A 27,169-nucleotide genomic window follows, 5' to 3' on the forward strand; every position below is an offset into this window, starting at 1 on the left:
CACGTTTCACGTACCGGTGTTGTACATATTGTCATTCTATATGGCGGTTTAAAAACTTTGAAACTCATCACTCAGTAACTGCGGAACCGGAAGTCGGATCCGGATGAAATTTCACAGTAGCTTTTAAGACTATACGATATGAGCTATAATCAACATCAAGATTTGTGAAAATCGGTTCAAGCATCGCTGAGAAATCGAAGTGAGTTCTATTTTTGAAGTTTTTTTTTCACTACTTTCGATGCTTCCGATTCAAGAAAAGGGAGACCAATAGAGTACTCAGGAAATTGATAATATTCCGTTTATCACGCTATAGCTCCGGAACCGGAAGTCGGGTCCGGATAAAAGGTTCTAGGAATGTTGAGGAAACTATAGGACCGTTCATTTGAATTTTAGTTTGTGGAAATAGGTCCAGCCGTTTCAGAGAAAAGTGAGTGCATATTTTTGTTACCTACACACTCATTTGCTCAGTTCGTCGAGTGATCCCTTATCCTAGTCTTAAGTAGTGTTAAGAAATGCCCTCGGAATCTTAGAGGTAGAGCAGTGTGCCTTAATAAATGTATTGTTAAATAAAAATAAAACCCGGTACTACTTCACTACTCTTCTTTTATCGACGAAACCATCATTCGCCACCAATTTACAACAAGAAACGACTGTTTCGGTTAACCACGAATCCAATACATGGAAAAATACACCTGGAAAATCTTACAACGATGTTTCCACCAACAACAGTGATGTCTAACAAAAGCACGATGGCGGAAATAGTGAACCATGTACCCCTCCTCCCAGAATTCGTTGGATAACAACGAAAACGCCTCGTTCCTAAAGCTTTCCAGCAAATAATCTGTTAATGCACTGTTGAGTCGAAGACGAAACGTAAAAATATTAAATAAGTCATGTACACTTTACACAAACCGGTTATACACGTGGTACCAAAACCCCCGAATGACTACAATCTGTTAGCGGCCAGTATGATGTAAAATAGTTTCGTTCATTCGAAACTTCAGGAAAGACGTTGCACTCGTTGCTATACGTTGCTACGGTTCTTGATATAGTCTAACGTAAGTGGTGTAATCGACAAACTACACTATTTTCTTCAAAATAACCAATTTCAACAAACTTGCGCTCGTTTCAAAGCAATAAAAAGGGAACTGCAAGAGCTCAAATATATGGCAATAACTGTTGGTGAATTATAAGAATCGATCTGGAAGTAATCGGATCTCTCTGAATTTGTGTCAGAAATTAACACAATGAAAATGTAACAAATTATTCTAAAGACAAGGCACACCACTAGGAGGATTTAGAAGGATTTTGTTCCCGTTCAGCTAGATATTTCCCCTTGCTTGTCGGATCCCCTATATATGTCTAAGTTTAACCTATTTCATTAACTCTCGGTTTGATCCGTCTGTACATTCAGCAGGAGAGTCCTAATGGATAATTTCAGTAGTAGTCGGTAGATGCAAGTAATTTGTTCTTCTTATCTATACCGTATGAATAATACCAAGCTATCCTTCTCGTCGGAAGTCTATTCACAGAAAGTAAATAAAAGCAAATCTAACCAGATAAAGCCTTCTCACCACCGGTTGTTCTGTTATCGTGTTGCAGTACCCTATCCGATGGAAGCGAGAAACACACGCCGTTCCAAAGGTGTTTACGACCGCAATCTGCTAAACCAAGGCGAGAGGAAACTGTAAAGACGATGCGGTTTAGCTACCGTTTGTTCAACATCACATCCGTATGAGGCATTGCAACCTTTTAGGTAATAATGCTCTAGGCCATTACCACACCTGCTTGTGTTGTACACATTAGGAAAAGGTGCTGATCGTAATAAACGAAACCTATTATGCGGTAAATGATATACTTGTTTCGGTAGTTGTAGTAAAGTGTTGAACGTTGAAGCTAATCTAATTTTTGTGAAATTATAGAATTTAGTTTGTGTGACTCTCATACTAAATAATTTCTCGAAATCTCATAACTAGCAAGCAAGTATTTTAACACAGAAAAAAAAATTTCGCTTTATTAACATAAAAACTTTTTCAAGCAACAAGTTGGAGGTTTCCTAAATTATAGAACAATCGAATGCCACACGAATCGTTTCTGTTTAAAAAAAAAATTACGAAAAATGTTAGTATTTCATGGGTTTACTTTAGCCGTTTACCTCAAACGTTGGATGATACATGGAATAGGTTGTTAGGCAGGTCTGATTGTACTTTTACATACGGGAAGATTCAAAGATCATCCAAAATCGTTACAAAAATGAGAATTTTCCGGTTAATTTTCAAGCCGCTGTATCTCGAAAACCGTAACATTAGGTAAAATTTTGATTACCATCGTTTTAATTGGAAATTTAGCAATTTTTCATAATATTTTGATTAAATGTAAATATGTCATGATTTTCAAAAAGTTAAAAAAAATTGTAACTTTTTCAAATATTATTTCTCCATTCTAGATATTTGACAGTATTTTACTTTGAACTTCAGCTTTGCCATATCAAAAACAGAAATAAATAATAAATACCTTTTTTTGAGATATTTGAATTTTAGATGTTCTTTTCAAAATCAAAAATCAAACAAAATTTTTTTTTCAACAGTATGAAATTTTTTACATAGTCCTTTATATTACCTACAACATTGCAGAAGACATAAAATCGATCGGAGAAACCGTTTCTAAAACATATATTACTGAAAATTTTCAAAGGATTAGTCTCTTTCATAATCACAATCATGTTATAATCACTATATCATATCACGAAAAGATTCTGTCAAGAATATTTTTTTCAATCTTGAATAAAATAAGAAACTAACTAACATAATCTTTTCAATTTGTAAACAGTGATGACAAAAAGTTAATACAAATTTTTCTTTATTTTGCATCGTTGCATTAAATGATTAAACACACTTTAACTTATAGCTCTAGAACCGGATGTCAGACCCGGGTGAAATTAAACAGCAACCTATGAGACTGTGGGAACTTTTATTTGAGCCTGTTTATGGAAATTGATTATATAATCTCTGAGAAAATTGAGTGAGTCTCGTTTCAGAGTTTTTGACTGCTATTTTCGGTACATCTGGAACCGGGAACTTGGAACCCGTATATCCGAAGTCGGTTCGTTGTGTAAGTAACTAATATAGCCTACAAATTAAATCTGTTTTGAGGTAAATCTAGAAGAATTTAACCCGTTTTTACATCGTCGCTCTAAATGACGGTGTGCAATTTTAAACACACTCTACCCTATGAAAGCATGATGAAAATCAATAGCAATCTATGGGACTATGAGATTTTTTATTTTATGAGTAACATTATTTGACACATATTAACAAACAGCCGTAGTGAGCATTTCTGGGGCCCGAGGCGAACTCGAAAATTGTCCCCGTCACCAATTTTCTAACAAACACCATGAAGACGAACACATATTAATTCATTTTTCTGTAATGTTATCTCTCAAGTAACATTTTCAATTTAAGTAAATACTTATGGCTCTCTTGAGTAAATCATCAGAAATCTCACATTGAAACTGTAAACTGCACAAAAGCCTTCTGAAAAACATCGAAAAATCATATTTCAGTCAAGTGGACAGTTCTTCATAAGGTTTATAAAGCAAAATGAAGAATCTGCATATCCCTACGTTAAATTTATTTCGAAATGATTCAAAATTCAAGAAAGTTTTGAAACCTGCTTTACGATCAACATTAAAATTACTAGTATAAATTCCATAGTAAGAATATACACCCAAACCTCCGTTTACGTAAACTTTTTTTACGTTACCTCTTTTTACGTAACTCTTTTTACGACAAAAATCCCAAATAACGTAATCTTTTTTTACGTTGAAAATACTTCGTGAAAAGAGGTTTTCGCATACAATGAAAATCATTTCCGGCTCATTTATATTCCATGGAAATTAGTACAATATGGGTATTTTCGGAACGGGATTGATGAGTAGATGTCGGAAAACGATGTTTGAGGTGGTTCTGAATTCCAAGATGGCGACTTCCGGTTTATTGATATTCCTTGAAAACCATTACAATATGGGTATTTTCGGAGCTGGTATTGCATATTGCGTAGAAAATAATGTTTGAATATTAGTGGATTGCTGATCGTATCCTATATTGTATTATTATTTTCGAAATGGAAAGAGTCGCTTAAAACAAATTATGTTGTGCCTCTAAAAATCACATGATATACTGTGAGTCCAAGTGTTTCACTCTGTACTCCAGTACCTTCACACTTGATGAATAAAAAATTTATTGTAATCCGTCCAATGTTTTATGTAATGCAAAAGTATATTGGCTATATTTTACAAATATTATTTGATTTAATTCTCAATTTATTGAGTAACTAAGGTTTTCATTGTTTAAGTCATAGTCCTCCATTGATACCTTCCACTATCTATATATGTAACACATGGTGAATGGTAATAGGTGTTACACCCGAAAGGAGGTGATAGTAAACCTTTTATATAGCCAAAATTTGTACAGGAAGGTAGGTCCGAAAATCATCCTCAATGAGTTTTTGCCAAAATCAATTTGATTATTGTGTTTACTCTCTAATACGGTCGTCGACGTTTCAAACATACACTGAACGCTTTTGGATGGAGAACTGTGGTTATTTAAAAATAGAACTAAAATTTCGAGCTTTAAACAAGTTTTCATTTTCATTCAAATCTATATTCTTTCTATAGAGAAATGCAAACATAATGGAATTTACACGACTCAACACTATTAAATCCGTAAAAATACCCATATTATGAGGGTTTTCAAGGAATATCAATGAACCGGAAGTCGCCATCTTGGAATTCAGAACCACCTTAAACATCATTTTCCGACATCTACTCATCAAACCCGTTCCGAAAATACCCATATTGTAAGAGTTTTCAAGGACTATCATTAAACCGGAAGTCGCCATCTTGGAATTCAGAACCACCTCAAACATCGTTTTCCGACATCTACTCATCAATCCCGTTCCGAAATTACCCATATTGTAAGGGTTTTTAAGGAATATCAATAAACTGGAAGTCGCCATCTTGGAATTCAGAACCACTTAAAACATCGTTTTCCGACATCTACTCATCAATCCCGTTCCGAAAATACCCATATTGTAAGTTTTCAAGAAATATCAATAAACCGGAAGTCGCCATCTTGGAAATTGATGCTGCTTAGAACATCCTTTTCCTGTAAATACTCATATTTTTCGTTCCATAACTATCCAATATATTATACATATGTAATAATGCATATACAAAAGGAAAACTTTTTTTACGTCGAAAATTCCAAATAACGTAAACTTTTTTTACGTCGAAAATTCCAAATAACGTAAACTTTTTTTACGTCGAAAATTCCAAATAACGTAAACTTTTTTTACGTTATAATTCGATTTACGTAGTCCCGATTATTACGTAAATGGAGGTTCGGGTGTATTAGATTTCATTTACGAGTTTCAGGCTTTTTTCAGAATTCAAAAAAAATGCCCGTTCATTTTTATCGTTAATGCATAGATAAAAATAAGAATTATAACTAATAAAAGGTTAATAAAGTAAATTTTTGTGATTTATCGTCATTTCGACATAAATCAGCTACATTGCGTCAAAGCTAGTGCAAACGTTTTGAATGTGAAACATAAAAGTCAATTGTATTTCAAAATGGCCGTCAGGACATTTTTCTTAAGGGGCAATTTACAATCTTAGGAAAACGGCCATTGTGGCAAAACGCAAAACCGGTTTTCTTCGCTGTAGTCGAATGGAAATCCAAAAAACAAATATCAGTTTGTTTGGAATAGTTTTTAAGACAATATGATGTTTTTTCTTGAAGATTCATGAAGCATTAACGGAGGAAACTGCTTTTGCGTTTTTCGAAAATGGATGTTTTCCTGAGATTGTAAGTAGAACCTTAATGCAAGATACACTTCACCTAAAAAGTAATAAATCAACAACGCATGAGCCATAGATATGTACACTTTAAAACACATATCCCTAAGTTTTGTGAGAGAACTGAATAAACAATATTTAATTGTTTAATTCTCGCTCTAGTTATTTTTTTTTGGTGAGAACTGCGTGAAACTTCGACATCAAAAATGGAATTAAATAATGCCAAGACTTTGCTTTGCTTTATACACACTAGTCGATTCTACTTGCATGCATGATGTTATAAAAATAATGCAGGACTCGGTGATCGAGGTCGTTCAGTATCTCGAATATGCAAAATCAATAGAACTCCGACAACAATCATTGTCTCTCACGCAAGGCGAACGGCGCATAAAAATAAACAGGAAGCTGATGAGCAAAGAATCGTTTTCCACGGCACAAACGAACCGCACAGAATGCAATGCAATACTAATTTTGATTGTGTGAAGAGGTTCAGTTTAAATAGTCGCGTCCATTCTATGTTAAATGGCAAGAGATTGAATGTAAATGAAATTTTCGTCTCTGTTAGGGAAAGCTATGAGTACGACTTGGTAAACATGGAAAATTATACATTGTTCGTTATGTATACAAGTTTCGACCACTACCTAGCTCAAATATATAGTTTCATCTATTCGTTCCTTTCCTATAATTCTATCTATTCCCAATGGCTTTTAGACGATCTAATTATTTCTCTTTAAGAGGGTCGTAGGTTTGCTCTTTGAGAATTAGACCTTTGGTAGGTCCAAGTGTATACCCACAATCAAGAAGAGCGTGTCTTACTCATAGAAAAAATAATTGTTAGGGTCGTCGCTGAGAAGCGGTTCTGTATTCTGAATGACTATAAAATGCATTTTCATCGGATTTTTGTAGCTGTATAATGCTAATCTGAAGCTAAATCTAATTTGAATAGTTTTCCCGGAAGAAACCGCCAGAAATGAATGTTTCCATAAACTAATTGTACAACAAATTTTTATCAATTCCATCATGTTTTGGTGCCCCCTGGATTTGGGCGCCCGAAGTGGTCGCCTCACTCGCCCTACCCTCACTACGGCACTGTACAGGAATTGCTCAGCTTGATGAACTGTGTCGAATGGTATATAACACTTAAGCCTCCGGGCCAATTTTCACCTAATTTTTCAAGCGATTGCATAAACTTTCTATGTGAGAAAGGCAATAAGTGTACTTTTATAGAATACAATCATTATCATGATTTTATGACAATACGATCAAGTAGGTACAAATTGAATACAAGTTTTACAAATTTTTATATTTTTCAACTGAAAAATTTAGATCTGAATGTGACAACCCTGCACGCTATACGAAATTGAACAAAGCACGCTACGAACGGATCAAAGCCGATAGTAATTTATTCTTCCGAACCAGCACGTACCGATCTTGCATCGTCATTTTGTATGACGGTTTGAAAGTTTTGACACACATCGCCGTAGAATTTCTGAACCAAAAGTCGGATTTGGTTAAAATTGCACAGTATCATTGAAGACAATGGGAGCTTTAATTTGAATCATGATTCGTGAAAATCGATTTAACTGTTGCTGAACAATCGGTGTGAGTTCCGATTTTGGAGCTTCTCTTCACTATTATCGGTGCCTTTAGAAATGGAAACCGGGAACTAGTAGTCCCAAAATAGTTTGATATATTCACTAACTAACAAGGTCTGCCAGCTAGATGAAATTACCAGTAAGTTTTATAAAAATGTGCACCTTGTTTCGCCATCGTTTGTGAAAAAATACTCATGAAATACCGCACCGTAATACCGTAACCGGAAGTCGGATCTGGATCAACGTTTTACAAAATTTTAAGACATTTCAGTTTGTGAAAATCAGTGAAGAAATTTCCGAGAAAATAGAACGCGCATTTTTTTTTAAATTTGCACATATTTGCTTGTAATTCCGGAACCAGAAGTTGGATCCAAAGACCTTTTGTTTGAATCTGAGTTTGTGGAAATCGGTTCAGTCATCTCTGTGAAAATTGAGTGACATTATTTGTCACATACACACATACGTACACATGCATACAGAGACAGACATTTTGTGATCTCGACTAACTGAGTCGAATGGTACATGACATTCGGCCCTCCGGGCCTCGGCTGTAAAGTCGGGCTTCACAGCGATTGCATAGCCTTTCTATATGAGAAAAGCAAAAATGGGTTTTCGATTCCAATATTTAGAGAAGCCGGAATAACGACATCTTTTTTATCGGCTCCCGTGGATCGATGTATTCATTTGACATTTAGGTACTTTGGTGTACTTCGGCGAATACAAGTCAAGCATGAACACAAGCTTGGACCCGCATTAGCGTGGCTGCCAGACGGATTCTAAATGGCTGCCAGAGAATAAAAAGTGGTTGGCATAGTGGATAGCTTTTATCGTATCAAAGAACGTTCACTGGCAACTCTTCACACAGTTGAATCAGTGCCATCAAAGAGAAACGGAAATCATCGCAACAACAAAAACCCGGCATGGCTCATTTAATATAGAATAGACACCAGTGCGAGAGCCATTTTCTCTCGATGACATTTCTGAGAATCAAAGGTTAGCACGCTGCTGTGGGAATCCTCTCTGAAGCGATAAACGGTCGCTTATTCTCGTTTCGCGATCCGATTCTATACAGGCAGTTGATAATTGCGATAGAATCTTTTTACTATTGCCGCTTATTATAAATATGTGCATATAACCTTTGTATAAGTTGTGCCTATGAAAATGTCTGTGAATGCTCCATACAAGGGTTTTGAAATATTGCAACCTAGTATGAGAATCATCAAGTTGAATCATGTTCTGCGATAATTGTCAACTTGCGATTCTCTCTTGGGAAATTCCACACAGCAACGATCAGGAGCGAAGAAATGTAAAAAAATTCTCTCACGGTTCATGCATTTTTTTTTGCATAAATATCTGTTTATTAATCTTATTTTTGTGTATTACATCAACATTTTACAGTACAAGTGTTTTGACCCGTTGGCCTTTCATCTTTGTTGTTCATACGATTCGTTATTAATAATAGGTGTTTTAGTTACTCTTGTTTTACATACTAATGTTTAATCATAATATTTATTTTAATTATTAATAAAATATCTACCTACTTATAACTATCCTTAACCTAATACGTACAAATTTTGAATTATTTGTATTTCAGAGATTGAGCACCTCTCTTCAAATTTCGTGCAGTATTGTTCGAATTTTTGTTCTAGTATATCCAGTGAGGCCATCTCATGTACTTCACTAGTCCTTGTCCAAGGGGGTAGATTTAGAATCATCTTTAAGATCTTACTTTGAATGCGCTGAAGCCTAAGTTTGTGTGTTCGTACACAGCCCCGCCAAACAGGGACTGCGTATTCAATTGCGGGGTAGATGATTTGTTTATAGACAGCCATCTGATTCTTCAGGCACAGTTTAGATGTTCTACAAATCAGCGGATACAGAGACCTAATGAGTATGTTGCATTTTTGAACGATTTTGTCAACATGTGACCTGAATATCAGATGTCTGTCAAAGGTGAGTCCTAGATAGATAACTTCGTCGGACCATTGGATGACCTCATCACCGAATCGTATTCGGCATTCGTCTGATGGAACAAGTTTTGGAGATCTTGAATGGGGAAACAAGATGACCTGAGTTTTTGCTGCATTGATCACAATTTTCTAGCTTGTAAAATATTCCGTTAAAGCGTCCAGACCTGTCTGTAGTTTATTCTTCAGAGCATTAATGACACGACCTTTGTAAAGAATGGCAGTATCATCAGCAAATTGTGACAGAACACCACCACCCGGAAGAGGTGGGATGTCTGATGTAAAAATGTTGTATAGAATGGGACCTAGGATGCTTCCCTGGGGTACACTAGCAGGAATAGTAAATCTTTCTGAAAGTGCATTATTCAGAGAAACCTGGAATGCTCTATCTGCAAGATAATTTTTGATAATTTTAATAAGATACATGGGAAAATTATACCGATGCAGTTTGAACACCAGTCCATCGTGCCACACATTATCGAATGCCTTTTCAATATCCAATATTGCCATGGCAGTCGTTTTGGACACTGATTTGTTTTGCTGGATGACGTTGTTAACCCTTGTGAGTTGGTGGATGGTGGATCTTCCTTTCCGGAACCCAAACTGTTCTTCCAGAAATATATCCTGTTCATCTGCGAAAGCAAGAATTCGCCTTTGTATTGACTTTTCAAACAGCTTGGATAGGGCAGAGAGTAAGCTGATGGGCCGATAGCTCTTGGAAAAGGAAGGATCTTTCCCCGGTTTCAAAACTGGGATAACTTTAGCTAACTTCCACATTGAAGGGAAGTAACCAAGCTCCCAGCACCTGTTAAAAATTTTAGCTAAGAAGACAAATGAGCGAATACTCAAATGTTTCAGCTCAATGTTGAATGTGTTGTCGAAACCGGGGGAAGAGTGCTCGTAGAAGACAACCGGAGAGCTGTCTATGGCGATGTTGCTGATGAATATATCCAAAATGGAATGAACTCCCGATCTGGAAAGTCGCGTTGGTTGATCCGGAGCGAAGATATTGTATTGTCCAGCTTCGTTATCTTCGGCAAGTACGAATCCGTTTCGATTCTGTCTTCTGTTTCCCCACAGCTCATGTCGTGCGTTCAGGTCCCCAGCAATGATGAATTTGTTCTGTCGTCGAGTGAGCATAGACAAATCTCGCTTCAATGATGCACACGTACCATCTCGAAGATTGGTTTGTTTGGGGCAGTACGCTGCAATGATGATGATGGGTCCCATCGTCGTTGTAATCTCAATTCCGATGGCTTATATAAGTTGCAATTTAAAGGCTGACAGAAGCCTGTGCTGAATGGATCGTTTAACGGCAATGGCAACTCCCCCTCCTCTGGTAGTTGTCCTGTCGAGCCTGTGAATCCTGTAATTGGAAATAAAAATAGAAATTTCAGGTTTAAGATGAGTTTCAGTTAAAATATCAATATCGGCATTCTTCTCTTGAAGAAAGTCGGACAATTCAGCAGTTTTGCTCCTGAGTGAGCAAGCATTTACTATAACCAACTCATTATATTGCATATTCGATGATGAATTTGCCTAAGGCGTTGATTTGATCTAACCGCGTTCTGCAGTTTCGTAGTTTTGTTGTCATTGTTTCAAAAATGACGATCAGTTGTTCAGCAGAAAATAAATCACCAGAGTCATCCTTTGCTTGTGGTTGATTATTGCCCCATCCAGGAGGGATTTCTTGAGGAAGATTCTTTTTGTGATCCAGCGGCTGAATCTTTTGGATTGCTGCGAGGAAGTGGCGGCAAATTCGGAATATCCCTCTTCGGTGGGAGCCGTGGGAAATTAACTTCATCCTTCTGTGGAACATTCTTGCGCGTTGATTGTTTGCGGGACGCCTGTTGTCGAATTTTTGTGAACTCAGCACGTTTGGGACACGATTTGCTAGTAGATGGATGGTCGCCATCACAGTTCACACATTTTACAGCGATTTCATCTAGTAGGCAATCGTTGGTATTGTGTGGTTCGGCACATTTCCCGCACCGACTTTTCATGTGGCAATTCCTCGCTCCATGGCCGTAGTTCAAACAGTTCGTGCACTGTGTGACATCCCGATGTACCGGTTTATACTTTTGCCATTCGATGATTATGTGAAATAACGATTTAATCGTTTTCAGTTGACTCATGGTGATGGAGCCCTTCTCCAGATGAATCAGGTACAGTTGATCTCTAAACTTTTTGTCCGTATTATGTCGTTTCATTTTAAACGCCATCATAGGCTTTAGTCCAGCCTCCGACAGTGCCTGCTTTAGTTCGGCTTCCATCATGTCGGGTAGTCCTCGAAGTACAACCTTCATAGGTTTGTTGGCGGCAATATCGTGTGGGAAGTATTCCGCTTTTGTCTGCTTCAGATAACATTCTACTCCTTTGTAGTGGTTCAAAGCCGGAACAGTTATTTTGTAGCCTTCAGTACATAAACGGATTGTTGCCTGTAGTCCTTTGCTGATCAGTGTGTTGAAATCCGAGCGTAGAGTTGGTGGGAAGCCCTTCAGGTAGAAAGGCGGCATTTTTTCCTTCTTCTGCAGTTCCTCTTCGACATCAACTGGCAGATCAGCATATTGGTTTTTACTCAGCAAACGGTCGTTTACCTGTACATCACTTGGCTTCAGACGCTTAGCATCCTTTGGATCCTTCTCGGATCTATGGCGGTTTTTACCCATAGCTTGGGTAGGTAGACAACTGCGAATAAAAAATAAAACAAAATCGAAATTAGTCGTAGTAGGTTATTCGTCTATCCACATCGAGTGTTAGATGACGAATACGGTTCATGCATTGAGAGACTCGATTCTTGTAGCATCTTCTACCGGATTGAAAATGTTGTATACAATATAGATAGCAATATAGCAGCTTCTGTCAAATTTTCGGCAATCACCAACACTGGTTGTCATAAATATTGGTGTTCAACTATCTTTCCGCTACCAGACAAAAGCCTCAATTGAGACAGTCGTATCCACCAGAAATTCGCACCATAGGCTATGAGAACAGGCTGTCATCCATTTACCAAACCCTCACTAAAATTTCAAGTGGTCTAAGTGGTTTTTCTTCAGTATCATAAAACTAAAGTAAATTTTCCACCCACATCTAATAGCTCGGCGACGTATTTTGATACGTTCCATTGTCAGCCACGTACGGTTAGGACAGACACGTAAAACCATGATATCGATTTGAATAAGGTGTCAATTTCAGCAATACAAACATCCACATGTTGTGATTTATATTCGAGTTTAATGCAAGCAAACAAATCTCGAATAATCACACAAATCGAACCACGTCTGACAGCACAGCGACATGTGATGGGCGGAACCGAAGAGTCCGCGTGCATCGAATGGAATGTGCCACCACAACCGGAAAGGTTGTCACCTCAAAACACCGTTGCACCAAGCCGTGTTGTACCAGTCGAATCTATCAATCTTATTAGCGTGCGGCGTCTTGCTTCACCAACATATCGCTTCCCGTCGGATTCAATCGCAGCACTGATTTTATGTCGTCGTTAGCCTCGAAGAAAGTGAAATCGATTATCACTTTCTTCAATGTCAATTCCTCATGATAAAAGTGCCATCCCGTGTTTGTTTCGCTAATAGGTTTCTTGCGCGAATGCTCCCCAGCAACTCCAGCCGGCCGGTACCGCAGAACGGACAGGTTGACTGATGTAATTATACCCTCACCACTGGCCGACGATTCCTGTTTGTAGATCCAGCAGAAAGACCAGCATCGCCAGAAGACTGTTCGCGATGGACGATGTTGGTTTTCCGACCCAGCCGCAACGGTTTTGATTAATTTGGTAGCCTGCTCGTAAATGCGTGAATCAACAGAAAAGTAGCAGCAGAAACATCAGAAAAAATACCATTTTAGACTTTCACGCTAATTGAGATGTGATGAGTAAAAGCGAAAGCCGCCCGAACAAAACGAAAATGTCACAACCGACTAGGAAAGGTAACGTATTATTAGATTCCTCCTATGGTAATTATTTGCCACCATTGAAGGTTTACGATGCGCGATGGAAGACAATACAAGCCTGATGTGTTACAGCTTTAACTTGAGACGGGCAAAAAAACAACACCGCTTTTGAAGAATTACTTATTCCGCTTCAGGGTCCACAGATTCCGTACATTGAACCGATGTAGAGTTTGTTAAAGCCACGCAGGCTTCACGTTTTCTTATATTTATCGCATTTGTTAAAAAAAAATCAATCGATAATTTCTATTGTTCTGGTTTTGAAGTTTATTGAATATCAACATGAGCACGGGGATCAATAAGTACCGGGACTAAACCAGAAAAACACATTTTTCTTCAAAATTTGAATTTTTTCAACGAAATATTTTTTTCAAGAGTAATACAATTAGTCCAATGCATGTCCAACACTTCAATACTTTTCTTGAAAAACACCTCTAAATAAACATTTGACTTCCTTGTTGGAGTAGAAGATCTTCGGAGCATATATTTGAGACCCGCAATCAGTTAGTAGTAGCTGGGGGCCATATCCGGTGAATACTGTGTGTGTGGCAGCAATTCGAAGCTCAATTCATGCAATTTTGTCATGGTAGCAAGCGACTTACCACACACCACATTGTCTTGGTGGAAGAACACTTTTTTCCTCAGCTTTTGGAGTCGCTTCTTGCTGCACCAATTGGCCAATGTAACATTTGCTGCTGACAGTCTGACCTTTTTTTTTTAATTTTAGTCGTTCTCCAGGTGCAGTCTAATCTTTTTCAATACAGTTGATGAACAAAATTTCAAATACTTAGGCCATAACCTTACCGGTCCTCAAGTGCGTTTTTCACCGCATTAGACGGTTTACACTGACTGCAGTCCACTCGGCTGACGACCGCTTTGACTCTGGGAGTACAGTGATGGATCCAGGTTTCGTCCAATGTCCAATGTCAATGCGTTTTCTTTCATCAAAAAGCAATGATAAATTAACACATAAAATTGTTTCGAGTGCATTGTTTCAAGAATATTAGGACTAGTATCACTTAAATCACTGTAAAACTATTTCATAACAGGTATCTTATAAAAGTTTGTACTCTAAGGAAATTCGGTTGACAACGCCATCCATGTAGCAGTGTTGGGACTTATTAATTCACGTACTGGACAGCGACTAGGAAAACGCTTGAGCGTAAACAACGATTAAGTGAAAAATTTTAATAGATTTTTATGAAACTAATAAAACCTATTTCATATGATTACAATCTTTCACAACAAGCCCAAATCCACAGGTTTTTACTGCTTTTCTTCTTGGTTTTATGTTTAACTTCTTCTGATATCTCTGGAGAAACTTGACTTTGGGCATTAGTTGTTATTACGAATCACCATTTCGAAATATTCAAATATATCGACACGATCTAGTAATGAAAAATGACGATTTAAACAAAGAATTGTTCATAAGATTTCCATTTTAATAATATTGAAACACAAGATTTCCATTTGAAAATTTTTTAACGACTTCTTATGTTGGAATTAAATTAAAAGTAAGAGCTAATTATGATTATTGATAGCAACAAAACTTTTTATAACATCTCCACAACACCATTTGTGTCATTCAAAAATGAGTAAGATGAGTAGATTTTGAGTAACTATTTTTGCGCGTGGAAGTGCAGAGTTGACAGTTGGATCAATTCGCGTCGGTAACGGGTCAAACTAAACTTTACGCGATATCCGGGTGCGTTATAGTTTTGTTCTAATCTAGGTTTCGGAGGACATCATCTATAACAATGTCATATAAACTCGTCAACCGCCTTGATAATAATAAAGGGTGTAGCCGGGTTTGCACATAAAAACGGCCCAAAAAAATAAAATGAATTTGTTAAAAGCTGTTTGAAAGGGTTTGCATTGGAGATGATTTTCACCAAATTTCAAACCTTGTAGTTCTTCTGAATTTCATTTTATTTAAATATTTCAAACACCTCTTTATCAAAAAACAAAATGAAAAAATCTGGAATACTTTAGAAAACCTTTTTGATTTTTTTCAGAATTTTTCAAAATGTATTTTATATGAAAAAAATATCTAAAATTTTCGAATTATTTTTATTTGCACTTAGAATGTTGGACCACTCTAGATTTTACGTCAAATAATAATCATTTATGAGTACAATACGCTGTATTTGTTTCAGATTTTTTAAAAATGTGGACGGGTATAATATCATATTTTGAAATAGAAATAAATCATTCGAAAAACCATGCGTCTCCATCAAATTATCATCCGAAGGAGATGCATGATATTTAGTTCGGAAATTGTAAACCAGTCACCTTTAGAACTAAATACCATGCGTTTTCATCTACAACTTGAGATCAGGGTTTGAGTATTGACGCAATTAACAATAATAAAAGAATTTCACTCCTTATGTTATTTACACGCGCCCGCACGCCTGTTTAGATTTACCTAGCAATGATGTAGGGAATGCATTAAGGGGCAAAACTCTTTGCAAACGTATGAGTAATTTCAACAATGTGTGCGTGACTGCGCTTCTTTTCCTGATTTTAGCAATAAATCTTCCATATGTTTGAAATATAAACAAATCAGTTCATTCAGCTTAGAATTGCAATTAAAGAAAAGCGAAAATCTTAGTGTAAAACTATTTCGTTTTTCTGAAAACTGCTCGAGAAAAATTATTTATTTGTTTATTTATTTATTTATTTATTTCTGTTTATGTCCATCGGATAAACGAATCTAAATGGACAGATTGAAAAATTGATCACAACTGATATTTCATCCAAAAAGTCAGGCTTAACATTCGCTTGAGGATAAATTATTGCTAAAAAAGATTGTTTGAAACTGGATCGTGCAAGCCACTTTAATAAACTGGTTGCACTGCATATATGAATACATAGATCTATGACATACGTACCAAATAAAATGTACGTAATACACAAATTATCAACACAAGTTAACTTGGTTTACTCTTGATCCTTAATGAACATGTGTACCAGCGGCAGAGTTGCGATTTGACAGTCACGTCGAATGACCCTGACTGACTGGGGACTGTCAAATGAGATACTCGATAGTTCTATGACAGGGTGGAAGTGTAGTCAGTCAAAGACAAGCGGCTCGTTTTGTTTTCTCTCTCATTCTCCTATTCCCGATTGAAGTAAAAAAAAAACCTGTTTTAATCCACCTAGTGGTGTAATGATGCCTTTCTCATGCACATATAATATTGTGGTATTCTCTTCGATTTTTGAAAGAAACCAAGGTATTGTTTATGCATAACATACAGAATAAAACAGTGCTTTGATTGCGTAAGCCATCCTTAAGAGAACAAAATGGGTTCACTATTATATGCACTTCCGGCACCGGAACCCGAGAACCGGTATAATCGCGTCGGCTCGTACGGCCACCAACTAACATGACACACAAACTCTTCTAATACGCACCCTATAACTCCGGATTCGGAAGTCGGATCCGGATGAAATTCAGGAATTTCGTATGGGACCGGGAGACCTTTCATTTGAATCTAAGTTTGTGGAAATCGGTCAAGCCATCGATGACAAAAGTGAGTGAGAAACATTTTGGTACATATGACCACTATTTCTGGTACTTCCGGAACCGGATACCGGGAACCAGGATAGCCGGAATCGGTTTGTTTAGTTGCCTACTGATAATGACTATCGATTTGTGTAGTTTTGAGACCAGTTTAGAAAAATTTTCACGTATTTTGCTTCGCCGGTGTACAATATTGAACACAATTTACCCTATAATTCCGGAACCGGAAGTCGGATCCGGATGAAATTCAGGAATTCCGTATGGGACCGGGAGACCTTTCATTTGAATCTAAGTTTGTGGAAATCGGTCAAGCCATCGATGACAAAAGTGAGTGAGATACATTTTGGTACATATGACCACTATTTCTGGTACTTCCGGAACCGGATACCGGGAACCAGGATAGCCGGAATCGGTTTGTTTAGTTGCCTACTGATAATGACTATCGATTTGTGTAGTTTTGAGACCAGTTTAGAAAAATTTTCACGTATTTTGCTTCGCCGGTTTAATCGACGGTGTACAATATTGAACACACTTTACCCTATAATTCCGGAACCGGAAGTCGGATCTGGATGAAATTCAGGAATTCCGTATGGGACCGAAAAACCTTTCATTTGAATCTAAGTTTGTGGAAATCGGTCAAGCCATCGCTGACAAAAGTGAGTGAGATACATTTTGGTACATATGACCACTATTTCTGGTACTTCCGGAACCGGATTCCGGGAACCAGGATAGCCGGAATCGGTTTGTTTAGTTGCCTACTGATAATGACTATCGATTTGTGTAGTTTTGAGACCAGTTTAGAAAAATTTTCACGTATTTTGCTTCGCCGGTGTACAATATTGAACACAACTTACCCTATAATTCCAGAACCGGAAGTCGGATCCGGATGAAATTCAGGAATTCCGTATGGGACCGAAAAACCTTTCATTTGAATCTAAGTTTGTGGAAATCGGTCAAGCCATCGCTGACAAAAGTGAGTGAGATACATTTTGGTACATATGACCACTATTTCTGGTACTTCCGGAACCGGATACCGGGAACCAGGATAGCCGGAATCGGTTTGTTTAGTTGCCTACTGATAATGACTATCGATTTGTGTAGTTTTGAGACCAGTTTAGAAAAATTTTCACGTATTTTGCTTCGCCGGTTTAAGTGACGGTGTACAATATTGAACACAATTTACCCTATAATTCCGGAACCGGAAGTCGGATCCGGATGAAATTCAGGAATTCCGTATGGGACCGGAAAACCTTTCATTTGAATCTAAGTTTGTGGAAATCGGTCAAACCATCGCTGAGAAAAGTGAGTGAGATCCATTTTGGTACATATGACCACTATTTCTGGTACTTCCGGAGCCGGATACCGGGAACCAGGATAGCCGGAATCGGTTTGTTTAGTTGCCTACTGATAATGACTATCGATTTGTGTAGTTTTGAGACCAGTTTAGAAAAATTTTCACGTATTTTGCTTCGCCGGTTTAAGTGACGGTATACAATATTGAACACAATTTACCCTATAATTCCGGAACCGGAAGTCGGATCTGGATGAATTTCAGGAATTCCGTATGGGACCGGAAAACCTTTCATTTAAATCTAAGTTTGTAGAAATCGGTCAAGCCATCGCTGACAAAAGTGAGTGAGATACATTTTGGTACATATGACCACTATTTCTGGTACTTCCGGAACCGGATACCGGGAACCAGGATAGCCGGAATCGGTTTGTTTAGTTGCCTACTGATAATGACTATCGATTTGTGTAGTTTTGAGACCAGTTTAGAAAAATTTTCACGTATTTTGCTTCGCCGGTTTAATCGACGGTGTACAATATTGAACACACTTTACCCTATAATTCCGGAACCGGAAGTCGGATCTGGATGAAATTCAGGAATTCCGTATGGGACCGGAAAACCTTTCATTTGAATCTAAGTTTGTGGAAATCGGTCAAGCCATCGCTGACAAAAGTGAGTGAGATACATTTTGGTACATATGACCACTATTTCTGGTACTTCCGGAACCGGATACCGGGAACCAGGATAGCCGGAATCGGTTTGTTTAGTTGCCTACTGATAATGACTATCGATTTGTGTAGTTTTGAGACCAGTTTAGAAAAATTTTCACGTATTTTGCTTCGCCGGTTTAAGTGACGGTGTACAATATTGAACACAATTTACCCTATAATTCCGGAACCGGAAGTCGGATCCGGATGAAATTCAGGAATTCCGTATGGGACCGGAAAACCTTTCATTTGAATCTAAGTTTGTGGAAATCGGTCAAACCATCGCTGAGAAAAGTGAGTGAGATCCATTTTGGTACATATGACCACTATTTCTGGTACTTCCGGAGCCGGATACCGGGAACCAGGATAGCCGGAATCGGTTTGTTTAGTTGCCTACTGATAATGACTATCGATTTGTGTAGTTTTGAGACCAGTTTAGAAAAATTTTCACGTATTTTGCTTCGCCGGTTTAAGTGACGGTATACAATATTGAACACAATTTACCCTATAATTCCGGAACCGGAAGTCGGATCTGGATGAATTTCAGGAATTCCGTATGGGACCGGAAAACCTTTCATTTAAATCTAAGTTTGTAGAAATCGGTCAAGCCATCGCTGACAAAAGTGAGTGAGATACATTTTGGTACATATGACCACTATTTCTGGTACTTCCGGAACCGGATACCGGGAACCAGGATAGCCGGAATCGGTTTGTTTAGTTGCCTACTGATAATGACTATCGATTTGTGTAGTTTTGAGACCAGTTTAGAAAAATTTTCACGTATTTTGCTTCGCCGGTTTAATCGACGGTGTACAATATTGAACACACTTTACCCTATAATTCCGGAACCGGAAGTCGGATCTGGATGAAATTCAGGAATTCCGTATGGGACCGGAAAACCTTTCATTTGAATCTAAGTTTGTGGAAATCGGTCAAGCCATCGCTGACAAAAGTGAGTGAGATACATTTTGGTACATATGACCACTATTTCTGGTACTTCCGGAACCGGATACCGGGAACCAGGATAGCCGGAATCGGTTTGTTTAGTTGCCTACTGATAATGACTATCGATTTGTGTAGTTTTGAGACCAGTTTAGAAAAATTTTCACGTATTTTGCTTCGCCGGTTTAAGTGACGGTGTACAATATTGAACACAATTTACCCTATAATTCCGGAACCGGAAGTCGGATCTGAATGAAATTCAGGGACCCCGTATGGGACCACGAGGCCTTTCATTTGAATCTAAGTTTGTGGAAATCGGTCAAACCATCGCTGAGAAAAGTGAGTGAGATCCATTTTGGTACATATGACCACTATTTCTGGTACTTCCGGAACCGGATACCGGGAACCAGGATAGCCAGAATCGGTTTGTTTAGTTGCCTACTGATAATGACTATCGATTTGTGTAGTTTTGAGACCAGTTTAGAAAAATTTTCACGTTTTTTGCTTCGCCGGTTTAAGTGACGGTGTACAATATTGAACACACTTTACCCTATACTTCCGGTACCGGAAGTCGGATCTGGATGAAATTCAGCAATTCCGTATGGGACCACGAGACCTTTCATTTGAATCCTAGTTTGTCAAAATCGGTTCAGCCATCTCCGAGAAAACCTAGTGAGATTATTTGACACATACACACACACACACACACACACACACATACATACACACACACACACAGACATTGCTCAGCTCGATGAACTGAGTCGAATGTCGGTTTTTCAAGTGATTGCATAGCCTTTCTATATGAGAAAGGCAAAACAAAGAGAATACGTACATACACATAAATCAATAAAGCTTATTATTCTTTGCAAAAAATCAAAATTGAAGTTTATTGGAGTAAATGAATATATTTCAATATTTGTGCTGTTCGATTATAATTTAGTCATATCATCATCGAGCAGTGACAGGGTAAATCAAGATAATATTAATTGTATCAGCAATCAATAAATGTCCTGACGATTTCGACATAAGCTAACAATTCTTTATCGTACAATGTTGCTAAACAGATATCAGCTTTGGAAAAAATCTTTCTGAGTTACATTCTGAGTAACTATTTTTGAACGTGTAAGTGTGAAGTTGACAGTTGGACCGATTCGCGTCGATAACGAGCCAAACTAAATTTGACGCGATTTTCGAGTGCCTCAGAATTCTGTTCTAATCTAGGTTTCGGAGCACATCATCTATAATAATGTCATATAAACTCGCTAAACGCTTTTGGTAATAAATTTTGTCTGCATTAAACAGGTGTTGGAATTAGTGCGTAGTGTTTTGCGAAAGGTGGCGCTTGTCAGCCATTACTAGTCGTAAATAAAAAATAAATGTGTTACTTCATTCTTTTAACTGCGGATGTGTCCATTTGCATCTGCTAGAATTCTCATCGCATGCCCTCATGCGAAACTTTGTTTATATTTGATCCCTATTTGGTGAAAATAGAATTAGGAATTCGAATTAATATGTACATTATTACACAACTCTAATCTCAAGGTCATTAGAGATGTATCAAGTAGGTCAAACATCACTAATATTTTTGCTAATGCATAATTATCATGCATTACCTTTGTTTTGGTCACATCATTGGTTATTCCTTATCTCTATCGCTGTTCTTTGGAAATGGAATATCTTCAAAATGTATCAAAAGTGAGCATCAGAATTATTGACTTTTTCATTCAAATTGAAATCAATCATCGCTAGGTCAGACGGCATTCTTCTCCTTTCCGTGGCCTTCGTTGCAACAATGCGTCATCTTTCGGTCTATGTTATCTATGCTCCGGTATGCTCAGGAATTCGAGTAAGTGCAGTCACGTACTCCTAGCCTTTCCCAGTTCCGGTGCTCTTTGAATGGTCCATTTGAATCGAGCGGCGTGACTGCAATAGACAAGTGACGAAGGCGATATCGTTTGGACTGCAACAGACAAAAGGTGAAAGAACAGTTTGCCAACCACTATTTTTTTATGAAACTGTCGTACCACGAGATCTCATTTGTTGTCGGGTGGTATTGAAGGATAGCCACACGGGGATGATGTTGTCACGGCAGAAAAAAATCGAAGCGAAACTGTCGCCGTGCTGTTTTATGATCCAAAGTTTCACCGAGCTATAAACGGAACACGTGCAAAAGGTGTTGCAATCTTTGTTGGGTTTCGGAAATGCTGTTCGTTGTGAACATTTCCCACACATACACACATTCATAAATTTATTTCATTTAGCATGAAGCGTGATGATGTCGCGTGCGACGCTTGTTGAACGGGGCTCACGTGTCAGACATGTGTATTTGCATTTTAGTTTGCGTACGGAGCAGAACATCATCTTACTTTCAGCTGACTGATATTATCTGCTCAGAGCAGTTTACGTTCATCGACAATGTTTGACGTTACGTGACATCTAATTAACTTTCACCGGTGCACTGAGTTATGTATGTATCTGCATGAATGAACACCACCATCTGGCATCCTAGCAAATCGCTTCAGGACTAGCATCCATAGGGAAGTATTTTTGGCAACAGTCAGCAACATCTCTATTAAATAGTATGTTATATTTACTCAACTGTTAAGTTCTATTGGCTCAATTCCAGGTTGAATGTAGTTTACTCTATTTGAGGTTATTGAATGAAACCCTCACTGTTTTATTGGTTTTGCTCTTTGTAGTATGACAACAATCGAACGAGTGAATAGAAGAAAAGTTTCAATACAACTCAAAATTCAGTCAAAAGTAGCTAAATGTGTTTTGTTCTGTTTCAGTACCATCCGCTGGTGAAGAATCCTGGCAGCTCCTGAATTTCAGGAAACTGTCAAAATAACGCAAGCAAGATTGAGTCGTTCTCTTGTAGGACATATATAGCAAAACGAGAAACGGAAAGTCTCTTCATTTCAATTGAATTGAACATCATTTATTCTTGCCGTTTCATGGCATCTTTCAGCAGAAGAATTAAAAACATGTTTCCATTGTGTTGAATGGATATTTTCGTAACATAAATGTTTGAATTTCATCTGAGTGTAGTATATTTTTGCACATTTCATGTAAATGCCATTAAAACTTGAACGTTTGAAAATTACCACTGAAGGGAAGTGATCTTCCTTGGATCATCTCATATAGGAAAATGATCATGCAAATAGGTAACTTTGCAGAGTATCTGTCATTTGCTCAGTTGTACAAATGACACCTCATTAAATCGTTTCATTATCCGTTTTCCGTTATCAGCATGATCAATAATTCGACTTCCGGCTCCGGAATTCTTGGGTAAAATGTGTTAAAAATTGTATACCGTCACAAAAAACATAAAACAAATTTCTGACCAGGCCTCGGTAGCTATTATCGAACGAAGTATCTACAATCAGTGCTGGAAATGATCCCTTCATACGACAGCTCGAAATAAAATTCCTAAGCAAACTGTAGATGTTTGTTATGAATGTCGTGTGGATGAAAACTTTCACGCTGCCTGCCATTCGGGACCACACAGTTGAAAGTCGCATGTGACAGTCATGAGCGAGCGCTACATGAATCTAGTCGTGTCACAGTCTTCCACGTATTGGGCGATGAATGTAACGAAAGAATAGGTAGTCATCAATAGAATCGGCTGAATTTTCTTTTCAGAGCGAATTCCATTGCCGGTAGTAAACTTTCGTGAAGAAATTCAAAACGGCGTCATTAGTTACTGTTTTCAGCTCGAAGCTGTTCCATGAAATAGTCAAATTTCATACCATTTTGCAAAAGGAGAACGTCAATGTCAATAAAAAATTGCGGGCTAGAGTTGTGAATCAACAAAACTTCACAATTTTTTTTAAATGTTCATGAATTGAATTGAAAAGGAAGTAAATGTTCATCGAAAAGCACAATATTTAAACATTTATTAGATGCATAGGATTGTTAACCAGCGAGAATTTACATTTTTTTGAAAAAAATTTAAAACAAATATTAATTGAAAAGTCAAGTCTATAGAGGTATTACTATATTCAAGTACTTTTAAAGTGCATAGAGTTGTCAACCAACGAAAATTTACTCATGTTTTTTACGTTTCGTCTTCGACTCATCAGTGAATCAGAAGATTATGATGAAACTACTGATACAAAATGAAATAAGTTATGTGCACTTTGCACAAACTGATTACCCACGAGGTATCAGAACCCAATTTATTTATTATTTTATTTTATTTATATGAAAATTAAAGTCAATAGTTAAAGAAATTTTAACTCCATCATTCCACCGTTAATAGGGTACGAACGAAAGTTCACAATTTCTGAAAAAATCTAAAGCATTAATTTAATGGAAAGAGATATAAAATTGTCAGATGCCCTTTCAAAGTGCGTAGGGTTGTCAAACAGCGAAAATTAACTACTTGTGAAAAAGAAATCAAACATTACACCCAAACCTCCATTCACGTAATAATCGGGGGTTCGTCAACCGAATCATGACGTAAACAACTGTTTTAATCTACCTAGTGGTGTAGTGATGCCTTTCTCATATTACTCATTACATCAAAAATATTACTGAGGAATTTGCAAAAACAACTGTTCATTGAATAGAAATTGGAAAGTTTGTTTGGACTTAATCTAACAAACTCTACAAATCCTGTTTACCCTGTAGTTCCGGAACCGGAGGTAGTATCCACAACAAATTTAGGAATCTCGTATGAAACTGTAAGACTTTTCTTTTGGACCTATAATTTTGTGAAAATCGATTTGGCCAACTGGAAGGTAAGTGAGTAAGACCCTTTTGCAGTTTTAAATCATCATTTCCAATACTTCCGAAACCGGATTCATATGACCGGTATAGCCGAAGTTGGTCTGATTACCAGCAACAAATATGATCTAAAAATTTAAACAGTTTTGAACCTAGTTAAACCTAGACTTACCATCTCATGCTCTATTTCGATTAAATTAATTAAACGAAATCTAACAAACGAAGCGAACCTGAGTTTCTGTTACTTCTGCATATGTAAGTCAAGCATAAATGAATCAGCAGCATAAAACATGTAGTACAATTATTACTTTTATCATTATTATTGACATCATTACACCACTGGCACAGTATTACTGCATTACCGTCTTTTACCAATATTACACACTAGTAGCAGACATCCGTAACCGTTTCGTTTTCTTCATGGCGTGTACGACATATAACAAAGCACGCATCGTTCGTTTTGTGTCATCTTCTTCCACCGTAGCACCACGTAACGTTGTACATCATATCTTTCTATATGGCGATTTGAAAACTGACACTCATCGCCCTGTATCTGCAGAACGGGTGGTCGGATCCGGGTGAAATTCCACAGTAGCTTTAAATATATTATGAGCTTTAATTCGAAGTGAATTCTATTTTTGGAGTTTTTCTTCACCACTTTCGGTGCTTCCGGAACAGGAAAAGGGGGGACCAGTAGTGCCGAATTAAGTTTTCATGCTAACAAACTAACAAACTCTGGAAAGTAGAAGAATTTATTAGACAGGTTTATGGGATTTGTACCTGTTTTCGACCATCGTTTGTGAAAAAATACTAATGCAATTAGTAATTTTCCATTTATCACGCTTTAGTTAAGTTTAGGAACCGATAGTCGGATCAGGATAAAATGTTCTAAAAATTTTTAAGAAACTATTAGACCTTCCATTTGAATTTTAGTTTGTGAAAATCGGTTGTTTCAGAGAAAATTTAATTCTCTAATTTTCACATATTACCATGTAACTCCGAAACTGGAAGTCAGATCCAAATGAAATTCAATAGCCGGCTATGGTACCATAAGACCCTTAGGTTTGAATCTAAGTTTGTGAAAATCCGTACAGCCATCTCCGAGCAAATCGATTGTACATTTTTGTTACATACACACACAGACATTTGCTCAGTTCGTCGAGCTGAGTCGAATGGTATATGACATTCGACTCTCCAGCCCTCGGTTAAAAAGACGGGTTTCACAGTGATTGCATAGCCTTTTTATATGAGAAAGGCGAACAAACTTACGTAATTTGGAATTTATTACGTAAAATAAGTTAAGTAATAAGTTATGTCAGATTTTTAACAAAAAAAATTTGTATCTTTTGTGCCTTGCTGGATAATATATAATGAATATTTTTGGAACGAAACTGCTCAGTATCTGCCATAAAAGTAAGACCTAACTCGCGTCAATAGGCGACTTATGGTTCATAGATTTCCGTTAGAAACCATTTCAAAATGGATATTTTTCGAACGCATCTCCCCCAAGCAAGAAGATGACAACCAGATCCAGCCAAACGAAAAAAATAATGATTTTCATTGTTAAACGACCACGTTAAGCGTTTGCGCATTTAAGCCGAAATAAAAAAAAATTGCTTATAAAAAAAAGTTTTAATGACCAGCATCAAGCGTGATTTAGAAAATAAAATAACACTTTAGCTCAATTTAGAAGATTGTGCCAATTTTTTTCATCGTTGCTCCAAACAATGGTTTGAGATTTTAGGCACTCATCACCTTATAATTCCGGAACCAGAAGTATGGCGTTATTTTGGAATATGTTTGTAGTACTGTAATTTGAATCTAGCCATCTCCGGTAACTCGAAGTAAGTAGAATTTTAAAGTTTTTGATCACTATTTCCAGTACTTCTGGCACCGAAAATTGAGAACCGGTGAAATTCATTCGCGATTGTTTGATCGTCTGGCACCAAGATCTACTAATTAAAAAATTTTGCAGGTCAATTTTAAGGAAACTGCAGCTCTTTCAATAGTTCATTCTGAAAAATCACAAATGAAATAGAAATTTTCACGATAAACGCCTCATAATCTCGGAACCTAATAGCTATTTAGCATTTATTATTATGGAATTAAGATTAACAAATTTGAATAAACAATTGAAATAATTTTCCAGATGTCCTCCAAACAGAAAAAAAAATATTCCGAATAATTCTAAAGATTTTTTGTTGTTGATATGGTGATAATAACAATTCTGGTTTGATTCAGCCCAGTGGCGTACCGAGGAAATTTATCGTCTGGGGTAAAATAAGAGATTTGCCACCCCCATCGTTTGTTTAGTGAGCAAAAAAAATCGGTCGAACTTAATCTCCGGAAAGACGACTTATAAAAAGGTCCCAAGGATTAGTTTGCCGCCCCCCATAAAAACGTTGCGCCCAGGGCGAGTGCACCCTTCGCCAACCCAACCACCGCCTCCCCCCCACACCCCCTCCATAAAAACAAGAATAGTTTGTTTGAATCTACTATATTGAAACAACTATTTCATTTTGTTTGATGGGCAACTAATCGTTTTATTGTTTTAAACAATCTAAATTTTTCTACGTGTAAATAACAAGTATCC

This window comes from Malaya genurostris, chromosome 1 (genome assembly GCF_030247185.1).
Source record: "Malaya genurostris strain Urasoe2022 chromosome 1, Malgen_1.1, whole genome shotgun sequence".
NCBI classification, from domain to species: domain Eukaryota; kingdom Metazoa; phylum Arthropoda; class Insecta; order Diptera; family Culicidae; genus Malaya; species Malaya genurostris.